This window comes from Dendrobates tinctorius, unplaced genomic scaffold (genome assembly GCF_039654945.1).
Source record: "Dendrobates tinctorius isolate UK_male_01 unplaced genomic scaffold, ASM3965494v1 ptg000308l, whole genome shotgun sequence".
NCBI lineage: Eukaryota > Metazoa > Chordata > Amphibia > Anura > Dendrobatidae > Dendrobates > Dendrobates tinctorius.
In genome coordinates, this window is record NW_027361975.1 from 1,388,423 (window position 1) to 1,408,983 (window position 20,561).

The following is a 20,561-nucleotide window of genomic DNA, read 5'->3' on the forward strand; positions in this document are numbered from 1 at the left end:
CATTCATGGTTATATATTTTTGTAAAATCTATTGTTATGGAGTGTTATGACCATTATTACAATTTAATATGATGTACCACCAGTATTGTACTGATTGTTACCTATTATGTGTGTTTATATACACAGATGTCCATTCATATTTGTCTATTTACATCTTTTATATATACTTCTCATATTCCTTGCCCCCTCCATTTTTTTCCCTCTCATATTGTGACTGTGCCGTCAGACCTGACGCATGCACACTTCACACCGCGCTGCTGAGCTTCTCTCGGTGTCTATATGAGGTCTGGCTTGTCAGGACTCAGTCCTGGCTCCTCCTCTCCTCTTGAGACCGACGCCGCTCTGCATCGCTGGTTGCTGCGGTGACGGATGCGTCACTTCCGGTTTCGCGGGCTGGTCACTTCCGGTTTTAACGGTATATGTATTTTACCTTCATTTGACTTCCCATGCCCCCTGAGGAAGTATCTAAAGATCCGAAACGTGCGTTGGGGTGGGTGCCTGACTTTTATTCCTGTGTCTCCCTGCCGATTTGGAGGTAACATGAATGCCTGTTTATAGCGTTTACTATGCTGGCCGTCCTAGGAGTACATACATTAATGGGTGTTAGTTTGTGATACATTTTATTTGTTGCTTTACTGATACTGGGGAATGGTCATTATACCCATATAATTGACTCTGATATGAATGTTAATTTTTCCATTGCCCCTTAGCAACATTTGTTTACACTTGCCCATTGATGTTAATGTATGCTAATGCTTCACATGTTGTACCATTGTACTGTGATTGGCCTCATTTCTTTTGTTCCTCCTCGGCTTATTCGCTTGATTCTGTAATTACATTTTACTATATGCGAGACATAGGTAGTATTAGTCTTTGCACCTTTCGTTACATCTCATGTGATGTGGATTTACTGCACTCTCTGCTCACCACCCTTCTGTCCCTGCATATTTGTCTGTCTATTTAATAAAATCTGTTTATAGTGAATTGTGGACTGTTTTGGTCGTGTTTTGAGGTTTTCCTCTCTATCTTTGTCTTGGTTGGCGACTATCCTGCTATCATGGCGTACGGGATCAGCTGATCATTTGCAACCATGAGGGTCATTGGTGGTTTCACTAATGTGCTGATTTTGTTAATTGGCTGTGCAATCTACCTGTTTACAATTGGTGTAGTCGACAGGATACGGACAACTTACAATGCGGAGGAACCACAGGAAGGGATGGAGATTCAAGTGTGACCAGTGAGGAGATAAAAGAAGATGCTGAAGAGAAATTGGATGTGACAAATTTGACCCGAAGAGTGTGGGTTGAAGATACTGCAATTGTGAGTAAATTACCGGATGTGACTGAAGGACTAAATGTGAAAAAGACTGTGATTGAGTCTGACAAAGTGAGTGACAAGATGGCAGCCATGAAGATGGAGGACTTTGGTGCCAAAAAGGACGGTAATGACACCTTTCTTGGGCGTGACGGTGCAGCAATGGCACCAACAGATTGCTGTCAACAACCCCTGGCTCGCACCTAGTGGGAACGCTGAAGAAAGGGAAACACTCACCCCTACAGCAAGTTATCAGAAAATGGGTGGAGCGGCTGGAAAAGATCCCACTCTGGAATGGCTGGGGCCCAGAACAGAGGCCTGTGTGCAGCTGCACATGACAATATGTACCGGAGCAGGTCGGCAATCTGGGAGAGCGTGAGCCGGGATGTCTTCTATAGGAACATCAATGGGGGTCAGAATTTCCTCTTGCGGAGCCAAGGTTGTGACACCCCCCAGAGCCGGAACTCGTCAACAGAAGCCGCCACGCAGGGAGATGAGATTTTTCCATTGGAAGCCGGAACTAAAATGCTGGGAGTCGGAGACCGAGAGACCAGCGCGGGCTCCTCCAGGGAGGTCGCAGTTTCCGGAAGTAGGGGATAAGCCTGTACTAAATCTTTGAGAGGGTTGGTCTGTTCCTCTGTCATGTGTTCCGGAAAGTGGAACGTTGAGCGTCTCTTTGTCTGTACAGGCAGCAGAGAGCCCATTTCTTTCTACCTCACGCTGCCTCCACTGCATCTTTGCAACCCACGGATTCTGCGGCTGCAGAGTCCTCCTCAGCCCGACGGTGGAAACTCCAGTGGGGGATCTCGATGAACAATTCGAAGAGGAAGAAACCCCAGACTTCCATAAGTTCAGGACCCCTGTGGTTGCGGTCCAGTCAAGTAGGGAGGCCTGCGCACTACCCCGATCTCTGAGGAGAACCAATGAAGAATGGGGATATGTTCAAGACGAAGACGAAGGGCTGAGACAGAAGAAATGCTGGGTAGCGCAAGAGTGGAAGCAAGGCAAACAAGAGAGAGATAGTCTGGATGCTGGGATGAAGAGTGTCTTACACCAGTGGGATAGGCTGGAGGTGCGAGAATCGGTGCTATATCGCAAGAGACAACAGCCAAAAAACACTGAAGTAAGGTGGCAGGTGGTCATCCCAGGTGGAATGGCCCAAGAAGTGTCTAAAGAAGCCCATGAATTTGGAGCACACTTCGAGTCCACAAAGACCTATCAGAGGTTACAGCACTACCTGTACTGCCCCCGGTTGGAGTCCATGGTAGAAGAGGTTTGCCAGCAATGTCGGGTATGTGACCTCGTTAAGAGTACTGAACAAAGGGCACCCATCCAGGCCATACATGCTAAGGAACCACTGGAAGTCTTGATGATTGACTATCTCCTCATGGGACACTCAGCCTGGGGGCCACAGTACTGTTTGGTGATGACCGACCATTTCTCCAAGTTCGCGGTAGTCACCCCAACTAGAGATCAGACTGCCGAGTTTGCGGTGCAGGCCATTTGTCAAGACTTCATCCGAGTGTATGGGTGCCCAAAGCGCATCCACTCTGACCAACGTGCATGTTTCCAAGGCAAGTTGATGGAAGAACTGTATCGTTTGTATGGCATCAAGCGGTCCCGGACCACCCCTTACCAACCTCAAGGCAATGGAGCATGTGAACGCTTCAACCGAACCTTGCTTCAAATGCTGAGAACGTTGGAAGAGGATAAGAAGACATGCTGGACAGACTACCTGCCAGAGTTGGTCAGGACCTACAACAATCGGTCCATTCCACCACGGGTTACACCCCATATCTGCTGCTGTTTGGAAGAGTTGGACGAGGGATCATTGAGTTGAAGTTGGAACAGCCAGAGGAGCTGATGGAGCGAACAGTCACTTCATGGGTGAAAGAACATCGGCAACGATTGCAAACAATACGGCGATTGGTGGGTCAGCAGCTACAGGAAAAAACATACGGGCCATAAACTGATTCAAGAGATACCTCTCCGGACCCGGGAACCGAGTATTAGTCAGAAACGCCCCAAGGGTAAACTAAGCGAGAGATGGGAAATACAGCCTTACAAAGTAATCGAGCGAGTGTATGCTGACGGCCCGATCTACAAGGTGCAGGTTGAGATGGGGCGTCCGCCCCTAGAGTGTTCCACAGGAATCTGCTGCGGCCATGCCGGTCGGAGGCCCGTCCTGTACCAGTTCCGCTTGAGGATGTTGCTCCACTTCCTGAACCTGTCTTGCCTGCTGGTGAAATCAATGATGAATGGTGGATCGGCTCTGACACCGTGGGGGTCCTCGGCCAGACAGAGATGGTGATCTTCTGGAGGTATCACTACCGCCACGTGACGAGTCCAGACAAGAGCCTACTACAACTCCTGCAGCAAGTATTCCTCTGGAAGATAGTCAAGACCTCCAGAGATCCCAGAGGTCTACTGCAGGGGTTCCACCTGGCCGATACGTAGAACAGTGTTATCTGTCTGTTTTTTTGCTTGTGTTATCTCCTCTATAGGTGCTGTTCCACATTGCAAGTTTCTTTATCCTACTGCATCCTTGATGCTGTGATGGTCGAGGACGACCATCTTTAAGTAGGGAGCATGTAGGGGGTGCATTGCTATGGACAGTAGAGACAAGCTGCCACTTTAAGAGACAGCACTTCCCCTTGGTTAGAACAATGGGATATTCTGCTCTCCCCTGCAGAAAAGACTGTGTGGTTTGTTCTGCCAGCACTGGAGAGGGGAGGGGCTGCTTTTCTGTGTGCGTGTGTGTGTTGAGAGCCGAGATTTCTGCAGGAGGCTGATGTGCCTGGAGCTGTGAGGAAAAGAACGTACAGCTTGAGACTGACTGAATTGCGTGACTTTGTGAACTCTTCTGGGGATAACAAGGTGGCTTTCCCATGTTGCCGTGAGGAGCCATGAAGAAATACAAGAAAGGAATCCAGAGGAGGGAATCCACCGTTACTAGGAGCATCTCTGGATCCTCACACAAGGAGAAGACCACGTTGCACAGAGCTTCCAGGAAGAAGTGCGCACCATCTTGCAAAGCTGCAGGGGCCCCTGGGATAGACAGAGATACCAAGCTACTGTGTTAACCCCTTCTGTGCACATGCTAGGGTTTAGGATAGGCTGCAATAGACAGAGCACGGCAGCCATGTGGCCGGTGTAGCAGAGGCTAGATGCCTAGTTAGAGTAGCATCATACTGTACTTTACTGTGTTGTTTTGCTTGTTGGATAAATACCCTGATCTGTGATAGATGGTGCACCGTGCATTGTGACGGCTCAGCTAAAGAATATCACTCTTGTAAAATTGCCTGTTTTCATTGCATACCCCTGTTTTGTGCACTTCCCTAACACTGCATTCCTTGCCTGTCAATAAATTAACCTTTTGTTGTTTGCACCTCATCTTGTGTACCGTAGTCTCCCTGCATTGTGGTGGTCCCCCGGCCATCGCTTCAACATTACGGAGTAATAGCGCCTTAGGCGGTACAGCAATGTTCTCCCTGTTCAGACTCACTGTGCTTGCGGATTCTCTGGTCCATTTCGCCCTAGTCTGAGAGCATCAGCCTATGCAATAATCTGCTCAACATTGTACAATCTGTGCCCTGTACTGTTCCGGACTACTTGATACTATACTTCTGTCCTATAGACTCCGAATGGCTGAGCTCCGTTTCTTCTTAAACGTTGCGTGACTGCTCTGGTCTCTGGTGTCCTGGGCCTAAAGCCTGTTAGGAACCCTGAAGGTGAACCCACTGGACCACGGCAACGAACCTCCCCTGGGCGAGCGGACCAGTTGGACCACCCCCTATACAGTACAGGGAGTGTTAAGGACAGGCCCAGGGGAAACTATTACCGCTGCAGCTGGTACCTAGGGCAGAAGACTGGACCGGAGTAGAACGGCAGGAACACAAGAGACTGGACCGGGGTAGAGCGGCAGGAACGCAGGAGACTGGACCAGGGTAGAGCGGCAGGAACACAGGATACTGGACCAGGGTAGAGCGGCAGGAACACAGGAGATTGGACCAGGGTAGAGAGGCAGGAACCAGGAGACTGGACCAGGGTAGAGAGGCAGGAACCAGGAGACTGGACCAGGGTAGGGCGGCGGGAACACTGGAGACTGGAGCTGTGGGCTGGCAAGGCAGGGACACTGGAACATAGAAGAGAACAGGTAACAAATGTGAGAGAGCAAGCCAGGGGACGAGACGTGGAGGTAGCGGCGGCGAACGCCAGCAAGAGGGGCCAGAATCACAAGGGAAGGCAAGTGACGATCAGGCAGCGTCACTAGGGAGCGACGGCTTGATATGGGAGCATGGGGAGGAGATCCCGGGTCAGGGTCCTCCTGACCATAGAGAGGACCAGGAAGAGTGACCGGCTCAGAGAGGAGGAAGTGCTCGTGCATGGAGAGAGCTGCGGGGAGCGCGCCCGGGAGGAAGCAAGCGCTGTCGTCAGAGCAGGGGAACAGATGGGGACGCGCCGGGAAGCTGCCATCTGGTGAGTCTGACGGGGCACAGGGAGCGGTGGCACGGCAGAAGGAAGCGGTGGCACGGCAGAAGGAAGCGGTGACGTGACAAAGCCCATGTGGACTATTCGGGCCCTTCTGACCACCTAAGGGAACGTTCCTAGCTTACCACGCAGTAGCCCCTTCTATAGTTAACCCTTTCCTACACTATATACTAGCTGAAAGCTCTGTACACTATAATGCCTCCATCTATACATAGCAGCATTACAACGGTATAACATTAAACATGTATACATTTAGCAAGACACGGTAATACACATAACAGTGTAGCAGTACCATTGTATAGGAATGGTAATACACTAACTCACGTAGCAGTACCATCATATGTTAGCAAATATACATACACTGATAATATATGGCACCGGGACGAAAGAGAAAGGCAAAGGTATTACCGTAATATATCATACCCCCTACAGGGGTGCAAGCAATTTTCGTCATACAATCGCTTCTGGTCCACGCCATATTATCGTGCACCAGCCGCGTCAAGGCCTGCATCTTGTCCCAGAAGCGTACGATATACTCGATGACTGACACTCCAGGGGACGCTAAGTTTCCATCCAAGGCATCTTTCACCACAGCCAGGGTCCCCCAGCACACATCGCCCGTACAGTAGCTCAAAGGGGGAGAACACCGTTGAGGCCTGTGGAACCTCCTGGTAGGCAAATAGCAGGTGTGGGAGGTACCACTTCCAGTCAAGCACATGGGAATCGCCCCACATATTATTATTATTATTATTATTATTATTATTATTATTATTATTATTATTATTTATATAGCACCATTGATTCCATGGTGCTGTACATAAGAAGGGGTTACATAAAAATTACAGATATCACTTACAGAAAACAAACTTACAATGACAGACTGATACAGAGGGGAGAGGACCTGTAGGCTTTCTTGAAGAGGTGGGTTTTCAGGTTCCGTCTGAAGGATCCAAATGTGGTTGATAGTTGGACATGTTGGGGCAAAGAATTCCAGAGGATGGGGGCTATTCGGGAGAAGTCTTGGAGGCGGTTGGGTGAGGAACGAATAAGTGTGGAGGAGAGAAGGAGGTCTTGGGATGACCGGAGATTACGTGAGGGAAGGTATCGGGAGATTAGTTCAGAGACATATGGAGGAGACAGGTTATAGATGGCCTGGTAGGTGAGTATTAGTAATTTGAACTGGATATGCTGAGGGAATGGGAGCCAGTGAAGAGATTTGCAGAGGAGAGAAGCAGAGGAGTAGCGAGGAGAGAGATGAATTAGTCGGGCAGAGCGTTAAGGATGGACTGGAGAGGTGCGAGGGTGTTAGCAGGGATGCCACAGAAAATGATGTTGCAGTAGTCGAGGCGGGACCTGATGAGGGCATGCACAAGCATTTTAGTAGGTTGAGGGTTGAGGAAAGGACGGATTCTGAAAATATTTTTGAGCTGGAGGTGACAGAAGGTAGAAAGAGCTTGGATGTACAGTTTGAAGGACAGGGCAGAGTCAAGGGTTACTCCGAGGCAGCGGACTTTCGGTACTGGGAAACCTTGATGTCATTAATTGTGATAGATTGGTCAGGTAAGGAAGATCTGTGAGATGGAGGAAAGATGATGAGTTCAGATTTGTCCACATTGAGCTTGAGGAAGCGAGAGGAGAAGAAGGAGGATATGGCTGATATACACTCCAGGATTCTGGGCAGCAGAGAGGTGACGTCTGGGCCAGAGCGGTAGATCTGAGTGTCGTCAGCATAAAGATGGTACATATTAAGCATATGCTTCAGGGTGCCATTGAACCATTCACACAGGCCATTCCTCTGTGGGTGGTACCAGCTGGTCACCAGATGTTGCACCTGTATCTGCACACGGAGGGAATCCATCAGCTGCGATATGAACTGGGTTCCCTGGTAGGTGTGCATTTCCTGGGGAAAACACACTCAGGGAAAATCTCCAGTAAGATGGTAGCAACCTTGTCTGCTCAAATGGATGACAAGTCTATCAGTTCCGGGTACCGCGTGGCATAATCTACTACCGTCAATACAAAGCATTTCCCAGAGCTGCTGGGAATGGACAGCAGTCCAACAAGATCCATAGCCATCCTCCTGAAAGACTCTTCGATAGTGGGTAGCGTTACCAGAGTTACCAGTGGGGCTTTGTGCAACTCCCAGCCTTCCCCACTCTCTGACAGATGTCACACGAACGGCAGTAGGCAGCCACATCTGCTCCCATCTTTGGTCAGTAGAATTGCCGGGCTAGCCTGGCCTTTGTCTTAGTGACGACTAGATATCCGGCAATTGGAATCTCATGTGCAATCCGCACATGAGATTCCAATTGTTGAGAGTGCTGGTATGAGTAGCGGTGGCAGTGTTACATATGCCTCTCTACATTCAAGGTGCCATCATCTTTAGGGACATATGCCTCAAGGTAGAAATTACGACAACAATGCCATTTAGCAATTCATAGATATTAGTAGCTCAAAGCTCCGGTAATTCCATAGCTGGTGTGCGCTCCATATCCTACCGTATCACACTGCTACAGCTGTGGTCACATGAAAAATCCAACATGTGATTCAGGGTCCTGACAGCAGCTGATCAAGCAGCACACTGAACTAGGCGATGGGCTGGCACCTTGAATGTAGAGCGGCATATATAACACTGCCGCCGCTACTCATACCAGTACTGTTAGCTAGAGAATGAATCAGTGTGCCCATACCAGCTGATGCATGCTGCCCAACGAGATGATTGCAGTTTAAATATGGAGTGACACACACAATACACTGCTGCTGCAACACATAGCAGCGGTACTGACCAGATATTAACTCAGAGTGTATAACAACCGGTGCAAGCTATTTTTCATTTGGGATGGTCGCATTTTTAATGCAGAGCAGCTTATACACTGCACAACGTGGACACTGTAACATACAAGAGCGGTGCTGGCTAGTCAATTAATAACTCACCATGTGGATCATCCTGATCCACATATAATGTGTGTGAACATGCAATGAAAGACAACTCTTGCCTAGTGGATGAGTGAATATATTTAATATTATCGGCAAGATAATTCTTATGCCAGTAATGGCTAATTTTGCATAGCGATCACTCATCTCACAATGCTTTGTCACATAGCTAATCTCACTTCCCAACAAAGAATACAAGTTGAGGTATGACTAATATTGATGAAGGCATACTTTAACTTAATAAATTTTTATGTGGTCGATTAACTACATGGAATGAGCTAATTAATATTAGTATATAATTTATGACATATGCTTCTCCTTTTGCAACTTTATTCATCTTATATAGTTTTTCAAATAATTTTTATTAATTTTTCATAAGGGAAGGAAGGGTGAACAAAAAAGAAAAGGGAATAATATAAAACTTAGAGAACTCTTTTATAATAGATGCTTTGCAAAACATGTCATACAATATACTTCGTAAACATTAAACATTTTACTGTTGTATTTATCTTAATAGTATTAAACTAAAGAATAAACTAACCTAACACTACTACCAATCCAGACTTAAAGCTTAACCTGAGTCGCATTCCTGTAGGAACCATAAGCAGCTTATTGTAACTACAAAAATTTTGAGTTCCACGGAGCCCACTTTGTGTGGTATTTATTCAAAGAGTTGCTATTAAAAGCAAATCTTTCTTCTGTAGAGCTATGGAAACGTAATGTGTCTAGAATATCTGAGAAGGAAGGGATATCTGATTTTTTCCAAAAAAATGCTAATGAATTTTTTATAGTTAGAAAGATGTGAATCATTATATATTTGGTTGAAGGATTGATACTCTCCAGATCTAAAGAGAGAAGTACCATCTGCGGGGTTACAGTAATTTCACTATCATGTAAAGTATTAATATGGATTTTGACTTCCTTCCAGAGGATTTTTAGTTTTGGACAGCTCCAAAAGATATGATATAAATTGCCAGGGTTTCCAAATCCTCTCCAACATTGGGATGAGATCTCCTGATTAATATGGGATAGCCGTATAGGCGTATAGTACCATCTATTCATTACTTTATAAAAGGACTCCTGCAAGGCCATAGAAATAGTAGACTTATAGGTATGCCTAATGGCGTACATCTTATATATTGTGACCAATGGGGACAATGGGCAAAATCCCTTTACACCAGCTACAATTTTTTCAATTTGTCTACTTAGGGGATTAGTGGTTCGTGTTTGATATCATGAACCAATATACATCTAATTGATGTATGTACATGTTTTCTATAATAAATTAATTTTAATTAATGGAATAAAGATTAAATTTTTGTTACACATATCTTCTCTTGTTCTATATTGCATTCCAAGTTTAATGGTGGTGTACATCTACAGTATGTGTGACTTTGTCCTGTTAGGATGGTCTAAATATAGATCTAGTTGTACAGTCCATTTCACTCCAGGCCCAGGTTTTCCAAGTGGCTAAAGACCACAGGTTCTTTTGTTAAAAGCCCTGCAGGAAAGGGTATGGGTGTGTCAGGTCCAGTGTCAGGGCCAGAGTGAGTTAGTGCTTGTAACTGTGCAGAGCAGTTGGTGTTGCATAGCACGGCCTGTGTAAAGCAATATAGGACAGAGCGGAGCCAATAGACCTGGCACCCACAGCGTACACAGTGGTGCTGCCGTCTACGGTATCTGTTCAGAGGAGGACTGGCGTGTATAATGGCTGCAAACAGGTGGATATGGTGCCCGGCTGCGATTCGGAGGATATCAAGGACTGTGTACGGCTGTGTGAGTAAAAAGACACTACCACAGTGGTGCAATCACCCGTGGTAACTGGTATCAGATGTGGACAGGTCTTGTGCCCAGATGTGAACCGGCGTTAGCCTGTCCTGTGCCCAAAGGAGGACTGGCATGTGTAGTGATTGCAAACTAAACGAATAAAGCTGTGAGTAGAGATTTTAATACGGCGCTGCAGTTGCCCACGGTTAATGGACAAAGGGAGGTTCAGCATGTTCAGGGACTAATCTAAAGCTGTGTAGTATGTAGTGCTATGAAATGGACACTAACGTTATATGCACTTGTGTGTGAATTGGACATTTAATGTGTGAAGTAACACATTAAAGAGACTTTGTGTTTGAAATTTGTGGGTTTCTGCCTCATCACTGAGTAAGTGTGCCACCGCTGCACTACAATATATAACAAGTTTACATTTATTCTTTCTGGGCTCCGTTTATCCATAACGATTCATTTAGCATTGCACTTGCAAAACTCAGTTCATTCAAAGCAACTTTTGGTGCTGTGGTGTAGTGTCCACTGTGTCCCCTAGGGGGCGCTGTGTGGATGTCCTAGGAGAGATTGTTGTGAGTTCATTTTCCCCTCCGTTACTGAGGCCTGGTGAACTCCCTATTCTAGTGAAGGAAGGTAGTGAGCCTGATTATCAGACACCTGGGACTAATGAAGGCGATTGGCTGAGTGGAGTCACTGACTGGATTTAAGGCAGCCTACGCCCTTTCTGCCCTGCGGGTGATTTCTCTGTGGACTCTTGGACACCAGTCTGATTCCTGCTCTCCTAAAGCTAAGTTTTCTGTTTTGCCTTTTTGCATCTAAGATTTGTTTTTGTTTTTCTTGCTTTTTGGATTCTGCCCCTCCCTGCTGGAGTGTGCAGTGTTCCGTGAGCTCTGTCTTCTGAAGGTACCTGAGTGCTGATTTAGTTTTTGAAGCTTAGTTGCTTCAGGGCCATTTTTATATCAGCTTGTTGGCTTTGTCTCTGATAGGGTTTTGGCAGATTGCAGACAGCAGCCTTCCTATCCGTTTCTATCTAGGTAGTTTTTGGGCCCCGTCTTTGCTCAGCCTGTCTTTCTGTCTGTGTAAGTGTTTTCATCTTGCTTCACCGTCATTATATGTGGGGGGCTGCCTATTGCTTTGGGGTCTGCTCTGGGGCAGTTAGATTTCCCCTTTCCTTCTTTAGGCCTATGTATCTCTCCGGCTGTGATCGAGGGGTCTAGGTCATCGTAGGAACCCCCCACGGCTACTGCTAGTTGTGTTGATAGGGTCAGGGGTCTGCAATCTGATAGTTGCCAACTTCTCTGGTTTTCAGGACTTAGCTAGCATTTCTGTTTTTGCCTCCTACGGTGACTCAATCATAACAGAACCCGAGCACGAGGCTATGCGGTCCTATATTAAGGAGGCGTTGGAGAAGGGTCATATTAACATAACATAGTAACATAGTTATTAAGGTTGAAGGGAGACTTTAAGTCCATCTAGTTCAACCCATATCCTATCCTAACTTGCCCTAACATGTTGATCCAGAGGAAGGCAAAAAAAACCCATGTGGCAACAGTAAGCTTCACATTGGGGAAAAAAATTCCTTCCCGACTCCACATACGGCAATCAGACTAGCTCCCTGGATCAACGCAATATTAAGGAGACTAGTGTATATACCCTGTAATATTATACTTTTCAAGAAAGGCATCCAGTCCCTTCTTAAATTTTAGTAGTGAATCACTCATTACAACATCATATGGCAGAGAGTTCCATAGTCTCACTGCTCTTACAGTAAAGAATCCGCGTCTGTGAGTATGCTTAAACCTTCTTTCCTCCAGACGTAGAGGATGCCCCCTTGTCCCCGTCACAGGTCTAAGAGTAAAAAGATCATTAGAAAGGTCTTTGTATTGTCCCCGCATATATTTATACATTGTAATAAGATCACCCCTAAGCCTTCGATTCTCCAAACTAAATAACCCCAAGTGTAATAACCTGTCTTGGTATTGCAGACCCCCTAGTTCCCTAATAACCTTGGTCGCTCTTCTCTGCACCCGCTCCAGTTCAGCTATGTCTTTCTTATACACCGGAGACCAGAACTGTACACAGTATTCTAAGTGTGGTCGCACTAGTGACTTACATAGAGGTAAAATTATGTTCTCCTCATGAGCATCTATGCCTCTTTTAATGCATCCCATTATTTTATTTGCCTTTGCAGCAGCTGCTTGACTCTGGCCACTAAATGTGAGTTTGTCGTCCACCCATACACCCAGGTCTTTTTCAGTGACTGTTTTGCCCAGTGTTTTACAATTAAGCACATAATTATACAACTTGTTCGTTCTACCCAAGTGCATGACCTTACATTTTTCCCAATTAAAGCTCATTTGCCATTTATCAGCCCAAGCTTCTAGTTTACATAAATCCTCCTGTAATATAAAATTGTCCTCCTCTGTATTAATTACCCTGCAGAGTTTAGTGTCATCTGCAAATATTGAAATTCTACTCTCTATGCTCCCTACAAGGTCATTAATAAATATGTTAAAAAGAAGCGGGCCCAAAACTGACCCTTGTGGTACCCCACTGCTAACCGTGACCCAGTCCGAGTGTGCTCCATTAATAACCACCCTTTGTTTCCTATCCCTGAGCCAGCTCTTAACCCACCTACACATATTTTCCCCTATCCCCATTGTTCTCATTTTATGTATCAACCTTTTGTGTGGCACCGTATCAAAAGCTTTTGAAAAGTCCATGTACACCACGTCCACTGCATTCCCTTGGTCCAGTCCGGAACTTACCTCTTCATAAAAGCTTATCAGATTAGTCTGACAGGAACGGTCTCTTGTAAACCCATGTTGATATTGGGTCATAAGGTTATTCTTCTCCAGATACTCCAGTATAGTATCTCTTAGAAAACCCTCCAGGATTTTACCCACAGTTGAGGTTAAACTTACTGGCCTATAATTTCCAAGTTCAGTTTTTGTCCCCTTTTTGAATATTGGCACCACATTTGCTATACGCCAGTCCTGTGGTACAGACCCTGTTATTATGGAATCTCTAAAGATTAAAAATAGTGGTCTATCTATGACTGTGCTTAATTCCTGCAGTACTCGGGGGTGTATCCCATCCGGGCCCGGGGATTTGTCAATTTTAGTGATTTGTAGACGCCGCCATACTTCCTGCTGGGTTAAGCAGGTGACATTTAATGGAGAATTTTTAACCCTGATCATGTTATCCGTCATGGGATTTTCTTGTGTAAATACTGTTGAAAAAAGTCATTTAGCATATTGGCTTTTTCCTCATCCTCATCCACCATTTCATCCAGGCTATTTTTAAGGGGGCCAACACTATCATTTTTTAGCTTCTTACTATTTATGTAGTTAAAGAATATTTTGGGATTATTTTTACTTTCTCTGGCAATGAGTGTCTCTGTCTCAATCTTTGCTGTCTTGATTTGCTTTTTACAGAATTTATTTAATCTTCTGTATTTATTTAATGCCTCATCACTACCTACTTGCTTTAATTCTCTAAATGCTTTATTTTTATCTCTTATTGCGCCCCTTACAGCTCTATTTAGCCATAGTGGTTTCCTCCTATTTCTCGCATGTTTATTCCCATACGGTATATATTGTGCACAGGTCCTATTCAGGATGCTAATAAACGTCTCCCATTTTCTTTGTGTATTTTTATGTCTCAGGATATCGTCCCAGTTAATTGCACCAAGATCATCTCTCATCCGGTGGAAATTTGCCTTCCTGAAGTTTAGTGTCCTTGTAACCCCTCTACTACACATCTTATTAAAGGATACATAAAAACTTATTAATTTGTGATCACTATTACCCAAGTGACCCTCAACCCTTACATTTGATATGCGGTCTGGCCTGTTGGTTAATATTAGGTCTAGCAGTGCCCCCCCTCTTGTTGGGTCCTGAACCAGTTGTGAAAGGTAATTGTCTCTCATCGTTGTCAGAAACCTATTACCTTTGCTGGAACTGCAGGTTTCGGTTCCCCAATGTATTTCAGGGTAGTTGAAGTCCCCCATAATAATGACTTCTCCTTGAGTCGCTGCTTCATCTATTTGCTTTATGAGGATATTCTCTGTAGCTTCCATTATTTTTGGAGATTTATAACAAACCCCTATCAGTAATTTATTATTTTTCCCCCCTCCCCTTATCTCTACCCACAGGGACTCTACATTTTCATTAGATTCATATATATTATCACGAAGGATGGGTTTTAAGGATGATTTTACATATAAACACACGCCTCCCCCTCGCTTATTTGTACGGTCATTTCTGAACAGACTATAGCCCTGTAAATTAACAGCCCAGTCATGGCTCTCATCCAGCCATGTCTCAGATATCCCCACCATGTCATAATTATGTTCCAACAACATTAACTCCAATTCCTCCATTTTGTTGGCGAGACTTCTGGCATTAGTATACATGCACTTTATGTATCTCTCTGTACCTCTATTCTTTCTTAAATTATTAACTGTTCTAACCCCACCCCCCATGCCACCTCCACCCCAATGTCATTATTTGTGCCCAGGTCTCTATCTGCACTGTCTTCCCCTCCTATAAAAGGAATACCCTCCCCCCCATCCCTAGTTTAAACACTCCTCCAACCTTCTAGCCATTTTCTCCCCCAGCACAGCTGCACCCTCCCCATTGAGGTGCAGCCCGTCCCTAGCGTAGAACCTGTAGCCAACTGAGAAGTCGGCCCAGTTCTGCAGGAACCCAAACCCCTCTTTCCTACACCAATTCCTGAATTGAAGACCATCTTCTTCACCCTTAGGTGCCGGTTTTTTTTTTGTGGCCAAGAAGGATGGTTCTTTAAGGCCTTGTATTGATTATCGTGCCCTCAATAAAATTACTATTAAATATCAGTATCCGTTACCCCTGATTTCGGATCTATTCTCTAGAGTCAGAGGTGCTTGCTGGTTTACCAAGCTTGACCTCAGGGGGGCGTATAATCTTATCCGCATTAAGCAGGGGGATGAATGGAAGACGGCGTTTAATACTCCGGAGGGACATTTTGAGTACCTGGTGATGCCTTTTGGGCTCACTAATGCCCCTTCTGTCATCCAGTGCTTCATGAACGATATTTTCCGAGACTTTGCCGATAAATTTTTGATTATCTATCTGGATGATATTTTGATCTTCTCCAAGGATTGGGATTCTCATGTGGAACATGTTCGGACTGTGTTCCGGATCTTGAGAGAGAATTCTCTGTATGTCAAAGGATCAAAATGCCTTTTTGGAGTACAGAGAATTTCTTTTTTGGGATTTATTTTGTCTCCGTCAACTATTGAAATGGACCCGGCCAAGGTACAGGCCATTTATGATTGGGTTCAGCCCACTTCTTTGAAGGCCCTCCAGAAGTTTTTGGGTTTTGCTAATTTTTATCAGAAATTTATAGCAAAATTTTCTAGTATTGCCAAACCATTGACTGACCTGACCAGGAAGGGTGCGGATGTGTTGAATTGGTCTCCGGAGGCGGTTGCTTCCTTTCAGGAACTGAAGCGTAGATTTACCTCCGCCCCGGTTCTGCGGCAACCTGATGTCTCACTCCCGTTCCAGGTAGAGGTGGATGCTTCTGAGATTGGTGCAGGAGCGGTGTTGTCCCAAAAGGATCCGGTAACATCTAAAATGAATCCCTGTGCTTTCTTTTCCCGTAAGTTCTCTTCATCTGAACGTAACTATGATGTGGGGAATCAGGAACTGTTGGCCATGAAATTGGCATTTGAGGAGTGGAGACATTGGTTGGAGGGAGCCAAACATCAAGTTGTGGTCCTCACTGACCACAAAAATTTGATTTACCTAGAGTCGGCTAAACGCTTGAACCCTAGACAGGCTAGGTGGGCCTTGTTTTTTACACGTTTTGATTTTGTGGTCTCTTTCCTTCCTGGAACTAAGAATGTCAAGGCAGACGCCCTCTCTAGGAGTTTCCTTGCTGATTCTCCTGTGGTGACCAAGCCTGCCACCATCTTAGGCGAAGGGGTAGTTCTTTCCGCCATCTCGCCCGATTTGAGACTTGCTCTGCAAGAGTTCCAGGAGGACAAACCTGAGCGTTGTCCCAGTGGAAAGTTGTATGTTCCTGACCAGTGGAAGAAGAGAGTGATGTCTGAAGTTCATTGCTCTGCATTGGCTGGTCATCCAGGTATTTTTGGTACTAGAGATCTGGTGAGTCGCTTTTTTTGGTGGCCCACCTTGTCTCATGATGTCAGGGATTTTGTGCAGTCCTGTGGGACTTGCTCCCGGTCTAAATCTTGTTCTTGCTCTAGTGGGTTGTTGATGCCTTTGCCGGTCTCCAGGAGGCCATGGACCCATATTTCAATGGATTTCATCTCTGATATGCCGGTCTCTCAAAGAATGACTGTTATTTGGGTGATTTGTGATAGGTTCTCTAAGATGGTTCATCTTGTACCACTCCCTAAGTTGCCATCTTCCTCTGAGTTGGTGCCTCTGTTTTTGCAACAGGTGGTTCGCTTGCACGGGATTCCTGAGAACATTGTATCTGACAGAGGAGTTCAATTTGTGTCTAAATTTTGGAGGACGTTCTGTTCCAAGTTGGGAATTCAGTTGTCCTTCTCCTCTGCTTTTCACCCTCAGACCAATGGGCAGACAGAGAGAACAAACCAGACCTTGGAGTCGTATTTGAGATGTTTTATTTCCGCTGATCAGGATGATTGGGTTTCATTTTTGCCCTTGGCCGAATTTGCTTTAAATAATAGAGCTAGTTCTGCCACTTTGATGTCACCTTTTTTTTGTAACTTTGGTTTTCATCCTCGATTTTCTTCAGGACAGGTGGAGCCTTCTGCCTGCCCAGGTGTTGATACTGTGGTGGAGAGAATGCACCAGATCTGGGACCGAGTGGTGGATAAGTTATCTCTCTCCCAGGAAAAGGCCCAGCGGTTTTCCAATCGACATAGGACCATTGGTCCCCAGTTTAAGATTGGTGATATGGTGTGGTTATCATCAAAAAATATTGCTATGAAGGTGGCTTCTCCTAAGTTTAAGCCTAGATTTATTGGACCTTACAAGATTTTGGAGATTATTAATCCGGTCTCTTTTCGTTTGGCTCTTCCTGTCACATTTAAGATCCATAATGTGTTCCATAAGTCCTTGTTGAAGAGGTTTGTTGAGCCAGTTGTGCCTGAGGTGGCACCTCCGGACCCTGTATTGGTTGAAGGTAACTTGGAATATGAGGTAAAGAAAATTCTGGATTCCCATCTGGCTAGACGGAGACTCCAGTATTTGGTTAAGTGGAAGGGTTATGGTCAGGAGGATAATTCCTGGGTCTCTGCCTCTGATATTCATGCCAAAAGATTGGTGCGTGCCTTTCATCGGGCTCACCCTGATCGCCCTGGTAGCATTTTTGAGGGTTCGGTGACCCCTCCTCAAGGGGGGGGTACTGTTGTGAGTTCATTTTCCCCTCCGTCACTGAGGCCTGGTGAACTCCCTATTCTAGTGAAGGAAGGTAGTGAGCCTGATTATCAGACACCTGGGACTAATGAAGACGATTGGCTGAGTGGAGTCACTGACTGGATTTAAGGCAGCCTACGCCCTTTCTGCCCTGCGGGTGATTTCTCTGTGGACTCTTGGACACCAGTCTGATTCCTGCTCTCCTAAAGCTAAGTTTTCTGTTTTGCCTTTTTGCATCTAAGATTTGTTTTTGTTTTTCTTGCTTTTTGGATTCTGCCCCTCCCTGCTGGAGTGTGCAGTGTTCCGTGAGCTCTGTCTTCTGAAGGTACCTGAGTGCTGATTTAGTTTTTGAAGCTTAGTTGCTTCAGGGCCATTTTTATATCAGCTTGTTGGCTTTGTCTCTGATAGGGTTTTGGCAGATTGCAGACAGCAGCCTTCCTATCCGTTTCTATCTAGGTAGTTTTTGGGCCCCGTCTGCTCAGCCTGTCTTTCTGTCTGTGTAAGTGTTTTCATCTTGCTTCACCGTCATTATATGTGGGGGGCTGCCTATTGCTTTGGGGTCTGCTCTGGGGCAGTTAGATTTCCCCTTTCCTTCTTTAGGCCTATGTATCTCTCCGGCTGTGATCGAGGGGTCTAGGTCATCGTAGGACCCCCCCACGGCTACTGCTAGTTGTGTTGATAGGTTCAGGGGTCTGCAATCTGATAGTTGCAAACTTCTCTGGTTTTCAGGACTTAGCTAGCATTTCTGTTTTTGCCTCCTACGGTGACTCAATCATAACAAGAGATGATGAGTGGCAGAATACTGAATGACTGTTGTGTATCTCAAGGTGGGTGGCCTTAAGATGGAGACTTATGTGTGTGTTGATCAGCAGTGATACTGCTGAGGTGCTGTTTTAATGTGTCCAGGAGAAGTCTCCAGGTAGCTGGGGAGACGGGCAGGACTAGTTACCCACAAATCCACCCAGGGGTGTGGTTAAGAACGATATTGTAGAGTGTGAGAATGGTTCAAGGACCTGTGATGAGGGCATAGCCATGTGACCCGGTGGGCGTGGCTACGGAACATATAAGGTGGCCAGGGTAGGTCACATGGGTGAATGCTGGGACCTGGTTGGTCCATTTTGGAAGGCCCCGTCTGGGAGAGATGGGGGCTGTCTTCCTGACAGCAAGGAATGCTGTGTTGAATGGCTGCACATGCCTGATGATTCCCTGGAGGGAATGGACGTATGCAGCATGATGAGGTGAAGCAGTCATGAGGAAACCCTGACGTGGGTGAGATAACTGAGGCTGAAGAGCCTGTGTATGCCTTACCTGTGTGACCACAGGGGTTACAGAGCTGAACTCTGTCATGGACGCTATGCTGATGTGATGAACTTTATGTTACTGCAGTGGGTTTATGATGCTGAATAAACCGCATGGACTATAATTGTTTTATGGAAAACCCGTGCCGTATCTGGTTTTGTGGAGGCTAAGCGAGTATCCCCTACTTGAATAACATCGCTACCTTACAATTGGTGGAGAAAGCTATGGGCATTGTTGTAGCCTTGTTGCTAGGAGCAATGGAAGAGAACTGCAAAGTTCGGTTGCTAAGGGCAACGGTTTCCAAAGGCACATGGTGCAGTGCTGGCAATGCTGAGCTGGGAGAGCCGGTGAGGAGTGAGTGTTGGGCAGTCTCAGGAGGAAATGGATGTCCTGAAGAGCACCCGCTGAGCCCCTGGACCTGGTGAGGCCTGTGTGATGGGAGACCCTGGGAGGAGGGTTGGCTCCCTGAATAGCACCCGGTGCGCCCTGTGTATTGGACGGTCTCAGGTGGAGACGGAACATCCTGAATAGCACACAGACAGGACACATGAGTTTTGTGTGGTGTGTTTTTTCTCTCTTTTCTCAACTCAGCCTATGGTGGCTCAGTGGGAGTCAAGAAGGTGACAAGTGGCTTCCTGTAACTCGGCAGGGTTACGAAGGGGACAAGCGGCTTCCTGTAACTCGGCGGGGTTACGAAGGGGACAAGCGGCTTCTGATAACTCGGTGGGGTTACGAAGGTGACACCAGCAGCTGTGTGTGAATGGCAGCCGGTGGTGTCGAAGATCGGTGACAGCAGGAGCTGTGGTGGTGCCAACAAGGACTTGTGTGGTATCGTAAGAGACATAAACTGTGTGGTGTGAACTGTGGTCTGAGAAGACTGGTATAATGGACATGGGGAAATCCCGAAAGGGGGAGGTGGCCCAAATCAGGGTGGTAGCCCAAAAGGGGGTGGAGTCCCAGAGGGGGGCGGTGACCCAAATTGGGGTGGTGGTCCAGAAAGGGGCCGGTGTGGCAAAAGAGGAACCGCAGTGTTCGTGTTTCTTGTTTCCAGAATGTGGGATATTCTTTCCGGATGATGACTGGCCGCAAATGTGTACCGTGATGCTGCACCGGGAAGGAATCTCGGGATGGTTGGACTCAAAGAGTCAGGTGACTCTGACAGGAACTCCTCCCACTTTCTGTCTGACCGAGAAAATGGTCCAGGTTTGCTGTAAACATGGGGTCACGGTGAACTATGCGGTAGACAGAGTAATGTTTGAGGGGTTTGGAGGCAGTGAGTGCCAAGGTGGCAGTATACCACCAGACATAGTGTATGCCTTGGAGTGGGGCCAGAACTTTGTCAGGTTTGAT

At 46.2% G+C, this 20,561-nt stretch overlaps 1 protein-coding gene across 1 annotated transcript in view; it reads left to right on the top strand.

The window, feature by feature from the left end:
* The first annotated feature begins 435 nt into the window (after nt 1-435).
* The window catches only part of LOC141073608 (uncharacterized), a 184,558-nt gene continuing 164,432 nt past the window's right edge, over nt 436-20,561 (top strand). Inside the window, exon 1 of the mRNA XM_073560906.1 lies at nt 436-535. The gene's annotated coding sequence lies outside the window, so the exon portion shown is untranslated. The remainder of the gene's footprint in view (nt 536-20,561) is intronic.